The following is a 10,367-nucleotide window of genomic DNA, read 5'->3' as shown; positions in this document are numbered from 1 at the left end:
AAAATCTGAACTTATAAAAAGATAGGATTGGAGCAGGACCCCAAACATCGATATAAATAATTTCAAATGGTTTAGAGGTGGAAATGGAAGATAAGCCAAAAGGCTGCCGATGACTCTTATTACTAAGACATGTATCACAATGCATCATAGAATTAGTGGATTTAAAAATAGGAAGAGAGTAACGAGAAAGTAATTTCTGCTGAATAAGGGATGAGGGATGACCAAGTCGACGATGCCACATATCAACTGGAGCTACAACGGAAGAATGAACAATGGGCTAGGTTATTTGGGAAGTTAACGGCCATTCGTAAATCTTGCCTCTATTCGGACCCTAGACCAAGGATGGCCCCGAGCTCAAGTCCTTAACAAGAAATAAATCAGGAAAAAAATTCAATTGAAGTATTATTATGTTTGCAAAATTGAGAAACAGAAATGAGGTTGTGTTTAATATGAGGGGCGCATAAAACATCATCAAGTGTAAATGTAGTAGAATCATAATTAAACATTGTGGAACCAGTATGAGTTATAGGAAGTCTTTTACCGCCACCGACGATGATATCTTCATCGCCGCCATAGGGGTTATGAAGAGACAAATTCTGAAGATCAACGGTGATGTGTTGAGAGGCGCCAGAGTCGATAATCCAGTTGGTTTGGCTAGTTGTCGGAGTAGTTAGGAGATTTGCCTGAGGCTAGTGTGACAAAGTAGGGAGGCGGGGACGAGATCGGCAAACTTTAGCAGAGTGTCTGATTTTGTCACATAGTTGGTAGACGACCCGTCTTTTATGGCTCGGTGAGGCAGGATACCAAGACGGATGGTTATTGGAGTTGCCACTTTGCGAGAAGTGATGAATAAGAGGATAAGAGGGGTGTTGCATGTGACTCATAGGATCAAGATGTGCATTAGCTAAACCTTTGGTGATGTTCGGAGGGGACCGAGTGCTCTTCCATTTAGACTTATGATTGACTTGAGTTGTGATAGTCGATCTAGGCAGTTTGTTTGCACACTTCAAATACGTCTCATAGTTAATCAGCTTGTCATAGAGTTCTTCAAAGGAGATTGGCGAGTCTCGTGCCCGAATTGCAGTAGCCAATTCCTTGTAGTCGTTGCCGAGACCATTTAGGGTATGGATGATGATCTCTTCGTAACATAGGGAATGACCTATCAAAGCCAAGCCATCGATGATAACCTTGATATTTTATAGATAATCAGTTATAGATTTTTCCTCTTGTTTTGTCACCATCAGCTTAGATAGAAGACTGAGCTTGCGAGTACGCGAATGATTCACCAAGGTTGTTTGCAGTTTAGACCATACTTCGGCAACAGTCACACATGAAGATATTAAAAGAACAATGGATCTAGCAAAAGAAGCTTGAATAGCTTAGAGGATGAGACGATCTTGATGCATCCACAGTTTGTGAGCTGGATTGGGTACTGGACTAGGTTCTCCAGGGATGTTGAGCATGGCTGACGGACAACTGAAAAAGCCATCAACGTAACCTAACAAGTCATATCCAAATAAGAGATTAGAAAATTGAGCCCACTAGGATGCATAGTTGCCACCCTTTGATAACTTGAAAGGGATTAGCGTGATAGCATTGATAGAGATAAGCCCTGTAGAAAAAGTGGGAGTCCATGCAGGAACTAAAATATCAGAAGAAGAGAATGAAGATATCCCAGTTTTTTTTTTTTTTTTTTTTGCCTGCAGACCGGTGCAGCAGCGTCTCATATGCTCATTTCATAGAAGTTGGAGAACGAGGGAGGGAAGAGGCTGTTGCAGCTACTGCAGTTTGCTGCTGTTGCAGATTGCGCACTGCTACTGTAGTATGCTGCTGCAGTTTGTCACTGCTGCAGATTGCGCACTGCTACTGCAGTTTGATGAAGGGAGCCTGGAAGCGACCATAGCAGACGAAGCTACCGGCAGCTTCTGTGGGCCGGGAAATGGTCGCGGAGATGTCGCAGCGTCCCGGAGATTATAGAGGCTGCAGTTTGAGAGGTAGATCTCAGGTAGATCTACGCTACTTCCGCTGCGATTTGAGATGCACTTGGCGGAGAGACAGAAGACTGCGGTGGTTCCCCACTGTTGGGAAAAACCTATTAAAGCGGAATATTCTTTTCCCTCTTTGTGTATCAAAATGGGTTCCTCATTAAAATACCAACTTGATATCCAAATGAAAATATCAACTAGCACAGTATAAACAATAGAGAAAAAAATCAATCACATAGTGAGACCAAATCTTTTAACGTGGAAAACCCAATGTGGAAAAAACCACGGGACCGTAGTCCACCTCAAACTTCCACTATCAATAGTAATGATAACATGTTTATAATAGGTCTTCTCTAGAATAACTAGAGGATCACAATAACATAAGATCATAGATCTTGGCTCAAGAATAGCATATCTTCATCACATAGGGTAGATCTCCTCATAAAAGAATTCTAGGTTTCACAAAGTGGATATAACAGGAAAGTACCTTAGAGAGGGTAAACTATAGATTAATACTATTAGGATTGTAGAGTTTGCTGCAAGGATTCTCCATATAAAATTTGGGCCAAAACTGACAACGTTTGGCCCCCGATCGTCAAGCAGAAAACTCAAAAACCTAATCTTTTTCTCTCTTTCTCTCTCCACTTTTCTCTCTCTGCGTAGCCGCTCACTGCACGCTCTCAGTGTTCTCACGTTGCACACTGCTCACTTCACAACCCTATCTCTCTCTCTTTTTAATTTCTTTGATTTGGGCTCAAACGACCCAATTTGTCCAAGCCTACATATGGGCTGGACCCAACAATTCTCCCCCTCCAGCTCATATGGTGGGTTGCACCAAGCACGCTCTTCGCCTACATGCTTCAAGCTTCTCCTTAGGCAAAGACTTTATCAACATATCTGAACCATTATCATTGGTATGTACTTTTTCCAACTGTAATTCTTTCATCTCAAGTACATAACAAATCCAGTGATATCTCACATCAATTTGCTTGGATCTAGAATGGTATGTTGAATTCTTGGAGAGATGTATAGCACTCTGATTGTCACAGTAAACAGTATATCCTTCCTGTTTCAAGCCCAATTCCTATAGAAACTTTTTCATCCATAAAGCTTCCTTACAGGCTTCAGTAATTGCTATGTATTCTGCTTCTGTGGTTGATAGAGCAATACACTTCTGTAACTTAGACTGTCAAGAGACTGCTCCTCCTACAAATGTCATCAAGAATCCCGAAGTGGACTTCTTGGAATAAGTATTACCTGCCATGTCTGCATTTGTGTAACCTTCTAACACAGGTTCATCACTGTCAAAACATAAACATAACCTGGAAATACCTCTTAGATATCTTAATATCCATTTCACTACTACCCAATGTTCATTTCCAGGATTAGAGAGAAATCGGCTGACAACTCCAACTGCATGAGCTATATCTGGCCTAATACAAACCATAGCATACATCAAACTGCCTACTGCAGATGAGTAAGGCACTTTGGACATTTCTTATTTTTCTTTCTCATTTGTAGAACATTGTTTCGAACTAAGCTTGAAATAACCTGCAAGCAGAGAACAAACTGCTTTGGCTTTACTCATGTTGAATTTTTCAAGAACCTTTTCAATGCAAGTCTCCTAAGATAGCCAAATCTTCCTTTTCTTCCTATCACGAAGAATCTTCATGCTAAGTATTTGTTTCACCGATCCCAAGTCTTTCATGGCAAAAAACTTACTTAGCTCTCTTTTAAGCTTTCCAATTTTTCCAACATCATGGCCAACAATCAGCATATCATCAACATATAGTAGTAAAATAATAAAATCATCATCTGAAAATTTCTTCATAAACACACAATGATCATATATGGTTTTATCATACCCTTGGCTCATCATAAAGGAATCAAACTTCTTGTACCACTGTCTAGGTGCTTGTTTGAGTTCATATAAGCTTTTCCTAAGCTTACACACCATATTTTCTTTTTCCTTGACTTTAAAACCTTCTGGTTGCTCCATGTAAATTTTTGCTTCTAAGTCACCATGAAGAAATATTGTTTTCACATCAAGTTGCTCAACTTCTAAATTTAAGCGGGCAGCCAAACCAAGGACAACTCGGATAGAGGACATTTTCACAACTGGAGAAAATATTTCTTCAAAGTCAATGCCTTTCTTCTGACTGAATCCTTTCACAACTAGTCGTGCCTTGTATCTTTGTTGTGAGCTATTGTTTTCAGTCTTCAATTTGTAAACCCACTTATTCTTGAGAGCTTTCTTCTCTTTAGGTAATTTTACCAAGTCATAGGTGTAGTTCTCAAGCAAGGATCTCATCTCTTCTTGCATGGCTTTAACCCACTCACTCTTATTCTCATGTAGAATAGCTTCTTGGTAAGTTTCTGGCTCTCCCACGTCAGTAAGCATAACATACTTATGTGGAGGATATCTGGTAGATGATTGTCGCTCTCTAGTGGATCTTCTCAATGGAATCTCAACTGGTGGTAGAGGTGCCTGTTCAGTTGGTTCAACATCATCAACTGTAGGTGTATCATCACTGGTATTCTCACCATAATATTCTTGTTCATCTTGTTAGGATCGGAGCGGCACTAAGAGGGGGGGGTGAATTAGTGTAGCGGATTAAAACTTCGGTTTTAGAAAAATCTTTCGTACGATAAGAACGGAATTTGAAAACGTATTCTTAGAGTTGCGCAGCAAAGGTAATAAGGAACTAATGCATGTAAGAAGGTTTGCAGTAATGTAAATAGCGATAATGAAATGCAAACCAGAGATTACGCCTGATTTTAGAGTGGTTCGGTCAAATGACCTACATCCACTTGCGAGGCCCCTCTTCGATGAGGCTCCCACCTTCCACTAGTAAATCTCTTGAAATGGAAGGGTAAGTACCCCTCTTACAACCTTTTACAAGCAGTTCAACCTCTTACACGTTTTCAATAAGAAAGAAGGAGGAGAACTCTCTAGCAAATTGAAAACAAGACTTGCTAAGACTTTCTAAGACTTTTCTCTCAATCAAATGCTTCTCAAAAGTTGTAATCTCAGCTGAGATTTGAGGGGTATTTATAGGCCTCAAGAGGATTCAAATTTTGGGCTCCAAAATTTGAATTCTCTTTGGGTTCCCGATGCTGGCGGTGCCACCGCCCAGCCAAGCGGTGCCACCATCCAGCGTTCGGGTGCTGGGAGGTGCAACCGCCCAGCCCAGGAGGTGTCACCGCCCAGCTCTCGGGTGTTGGGCGGTGCTACCGCCCAGCCAGGCGGTGCCACCGCCTGGCTCTCCGATTTCACTGGTTTGGCTTAATTTTAGCCCAAACCATATCCGACTTTGGGCCCAGTTGGCCCCTAACTAGGATATAGGATTATCTCTTAATCCTAATCCTAATTACAAGTGAACTACATAACAAAAACACATCCTAAGCAAGCTTTCAACCGTGAACGTTAAGTCTTGTTTCGGCGAGCTTTCCGACGAACTTCTTCCGACGGACTCCCATCAAGCTCCCGATCTTGTGATGACTTTAACGAGTAGCCGAGCCTTCTCGGTGATCTCCGTGAACCTCCGACGATCTCTTCGACGAACATCCGAAAATTCCGATAGGTTCCCGATTTCTTCTCGGTTGGTTCCGGCAGCATCTCCGACGATTCTTCGGACTCTTAAACGTCCATCGATCTTGACTCCGGTATTCTTGCTTTGTGTTTTCTGGTTGTCGTAATTAATCCTGCACACTTAACTCAATAATATGGATTAGATCAATTAACCCATCAATTGATTTCATCATCAAAATCCGAGATTCAACAATCTCCCCCTTTTTGATGATGACAATCAATTGATGACGGAGTTAAACATAACTCCCCCTATCTATATGCCATATTATGAGAAGATGAAAACACTTGAATTTCATCCATAGAATTCAAGCATAAACCGATAAGTTCTAACCGTAGAACTTATCGTCATTCTCATTAAGCAATAGTAAATACAAAACTTCGATGAAAATCATGATAAGAGACAATTTTTACTATGATAGAAGATAAAGATTTTCAACATGAATTTCATGATGTAAATGTAAGGCATATAAGACATTCATATCACACAAGTTTTTGTAATTCATATAAGTCATGCTATTGTTATGGTGTAAGTCATCACTTAGTCATCACTTCTCCCCCTTTGTCATCAACAAAAAGAGACAAGCCAGCTAATTGATGATCATAGAAAAAAGGTTTAGCATTTAATAGGAAACAAAGTTCATCATTCAAATTTGCCAGAAATAGTTTATCCAAAAGACATCATCATTTATGCAGATCAAAACAGTAGTTATCTAAAAGGAAGGATCAGTTATCGTTCAATCGATGACAAACTTTGAACTTGTTGTTAAAAGCAAACAGAACAGAATAAAAAGATACATCAATTTAATCCTTAGGAGGTAATCCACAGTGCTGATACATGATATCTATTTTTTCATTCATTTGTCGTAGTGTCTTCAAAATTTCAACTTGTTGATTCTAAATTTGTTCTTGCTGTGATTTGATCTGAGACAGTTCCGCCATGATGAGATCTTCAGAGGAGGAAACAGGAGCTGAAGGTGCTGCGCCAAAGGGACTAGGAGGAGGAGATTCATTTCCCATAAGAATTGGTGTTTCGGGGTGTTCTATTGGTGGAGGAATTGGATCCGTCCTTCTAGGCTGCCTAACCCATATGCCATTGCTAAAAGTGCACCTAAGTCTTTTCAGTAGGTTTTTATTTATTATGTTATATCGATCATTTTGAATAGATTATTCATCCAGTGGAATGCAAATGTCATAGGCACGAAGAAATCTAGTGATTAACCTCCCATATGGCAATATAGTATCTTTAGCCATAATATCCTGCATGTGTTGGCGAATTACGTACCCAAAACAATTATGCTGACCGGTCATAATCCAATACATGGTTCCTATCTCTATTTGACTTATTTCGTTAAGATGGAATTGTTTGGGGAATATGATGCTTGTGATAATGTGATGAAGAATTTTAGAGTTGAAAGGCAGTAAGTGTTCACAGCTCTTGGGTAGGAAGTCAAGGTTTGGATTTGCAAAAACTGTTTCTACGGCTTCGGTATAGGTTGCTCCTATTGTGTTGACGTCCCATTTACCTTTAAAATAGCATCCCCTATCTTTTTCAATTATGCCAATTATCTCACAAATCGTGCTGTCAAATATTCTAATCGGTGTTCCTAGAAGGTAAGTGCTTAGGCTATCGTTATCCTCATATAGGTTGGCATAGAATAATCTAACTAATTGCGGATAGATTGGTTCATCTATTTGTAGTAGAGGTAGAGCTTCTAGGTGTGCAAACCACCTAATGGGTTCTAAGTCCTCTAGTTCATCCAGATCAACGTATTTTCCCTTAGGGATACATCGTGTTTCAAATTTTGGAAAGCTATGGGCTACCTCTTTTGATCTAAAAAGATCATGGTCAAATGAATCTCCTTCAATCCTTTTTCCTTTTGATCTCTTAGGAGCCATTATCTAGACAAGATGATGATGAAATTGTGAAAAATAAGCAAGGGAAAGAGGAGAGAAAAGAGGGAATGAGATACCAAAAAGAAGGATTTCAAGTGTTACCTTATGGAGATTATGTTGAAAGATGGAAAGCTTGGACCACCAAGAATCCTTCTCCAATGCTTCTAAAAGTTAGAATGAGGGTTAGAGGGAATGGGAGAGGGTTTTGAGAGCCTTTTTTTCGGGTTGGGGGCGGTGTCACCGCCGGCCCTAACCCCTCGGGTTAATAAGGGTCGCTCGGTCGGTGCCACCGCCAAACCGAGCGGTGTCACCGCCTGGTGCCCGAGCGCCAAGCGGTGCAACCGCTGGATCTGGCGGTGCCACCGCTGGCATCCCGCGGAGGAAAGAAAAAAAATTTTTCTTCCTCCCTTTTGTTTAGCTTCTTCCCTCAAGATCATAAGTTATACTTTAATGGATCATTTTGAATTGAAGAAGAAGGAAGAAATCAAATCCACAAAAGAAAGGAAAAGGACGAGTCATTTTTCATGAAGCTCATTTTAGGGACAATTTAACATGCCTAATTCCCTTCTAATGAATTCAAATTGATCTTCGTTCAAAGCTTTTGTAAATATATCTGCTAATTGATGCTTTGTGTCAATGAATTCTAGAACAACATCATTGTTAAGGACATGATCGCGTATGAAATGATGCCTAACGTCGATGTGCTTAGTTCTAGAGTGCAGAATTGGATTTTTAGTAAGACATATGGCACTAGTATTATCACATTTTATGGGAATGTTTTTAAAGTGAATTCCATAGTCTTCTAATGTATTTTTCATCCAAATGACTTGTGCACAACATGCACTTGCAGCAATGTATTCGGCTTCCGCCGTAGATAGTGCAACTGAATTTTGTTTCTTGGAAGTCCAAGAAACAAGTGCATGTCCTAAAAATTGGCATGTTCCGGATGTACTTTTTCTATCTATCCTGCATCCGCCAAAATCGGCATCTGCATAAGCTATTAGATCGAATTTTTCAGATTTTGGATACCACAATCCTAAATTTGGAGTTCCTTTAAGATACCTAAATATTCTTTTAACACTCTTCAGATCAGATAATTTAGGATTAGATTGAAACCTAGCGCAAAGTCCTACACTAAACATAATATCTGGTCTAGTCGCGGTGAGGTAGAGTAGACTACCTATCATTCCCCTATATGTTTTTTTATCGAAATTTTTACTATTTTCATCCATATCTAACTTAGTCGCAGTACTCATAGGGGTGTTTATTGCTTTTGAATTATCCATGTTAAATCGTTTTAACAATTCTAATGTATATTTGGATTGGTTAAGAAATATACCATCACTAAGTTGTTTGATTTGTAATCCTAAAAAGAAAGTTAATTCACCCATTAAACTCATTTCAAATTCATGACTCATACATTTGGCAAATGATTCACATAGTGATTCATCCGAAGAGCCAAAAATAATATCGTCAACATAAATTTGCACAATAAGAAAATTATTTTCAAAATGTTTGATAAACAATGTAGTATCAACCTTGCCTTTGGTAAAATTATTTAAAATAAGAAAGGAACTAAGCCTTTCATACCAAGCTCTAGGAGCTTGTTTCAAGCCATAGAGAGCTTTAGTCAATTTGAATACATGATTAGGAAGAAGAGAATTTTCAAATCCGGGAGGTTGTTCGACATATACTTCTTTGGAAATAAAACCATTCAAGAAAGTACTTTTGACATCCATTTGAAATAGTTTAAAATTATTACTACTAGCATAGGCAAGGAGCATCCTTATGGCTTCTAATCGAGCCACGGGAGCGAAGGTTTCTTCGTAATCGATACCTTCTTCTTGGTTGAAACCTTTGGCCACTAATCTAGCCTTGTTTCTAACCATGATACCATTTTCGTCTTGCTTGTTTCTAAAGATCCACTTAGTACCTATGACTAAGTGGTCACTTGGTCTAGGAACAAGCTTCCATACCTCATTCCTCTCAAATTGGTTTAATTCTTCTTGCATTGCAATGACCCAAAAATCATCTTTTAAGGCTTCGTCAATGCATTTAGGTTCAATTTGAGAAAGGAAAGCGGCGTTAGCATAAAAATTCTTGAAAGAAGAACGAGTTTGAACCCCTTTTGTTGTATCTCCTATAATTAGCTCATTTGGATGAGCATCTACATACTTCCATTCTTTGGGTAAAGAAATTTCGGAAGAAGATGCATTCAAATGGCTATTTTGAGGAGGGGGTTCGTTTAAATTCAAATTATCAAAACTAAGATCATCATCAAAATTATTTTTCTTTAAATCAGAATTTTCATTAAAAACTACATGAATAGACTCTTCTATTACTAAGGTCCTTTTGTTAAATACACGAAAGGCCTTAGAAACGGAGGAGTAACCAAGAAAAATGCCTTCATCGGATTTAGCATCAAATTTACCTCGGGCATCCTTTTCATTTAAAATGAAGCATTTACAACCAAAAACTTTAAAATAAGAAATATTTGGTTTTTTGTTATTCCATAATTCATAGGAAGTTTTTGATAGAGATGGTCTTATTAGGACCCTATTTATGATGTAACAAGCCGTATTTACTGCTTCGACCCAAAAATATTTGGGTAAACTATGTTCATTTAACATAGTTCTTGCCATTTCTTGTAGGTTTCTGTTTTTCCTTTCAACTACTCCATTTTGTTGAGAATTTCTTGGAGTTGAGAAGTTGTGATTGTACCTATTAACTTCGCAAAAATTTTGAAAGTCACGGTTTTGGAATTCACCACCGTGATCACTACGAATTGATAAAATCATGAAGCCTTTTTCATTTTGAGTGAGTTTACAAAATTTAGAGAAACACTTGAAGCAATCACTTTTGTGAGCTAAGAAATAGGTCCAAGTGTATCTAGAGTA

The sequence above is a fragment of the Musa acuminata genome, unplaced genomic scaffold (assembly GCF_036884655.1).
Source record: "Musa acuminata AAA Group cultivar baxijiao unplaced genomic scaffold, Cavendish_Baxijiao_AAA HiC_scaffold_42, whole genome shotgun sequence".
Classification (NCBI taxonomy): Eukaryota; Viridiplantae; Streptophyta; class Magnoliopsida; order Zingiberales; family Musaceae; genus Musa; species Musa acuminata.
Note: the sequence above shows the minus strand (reverse complement) of the source record.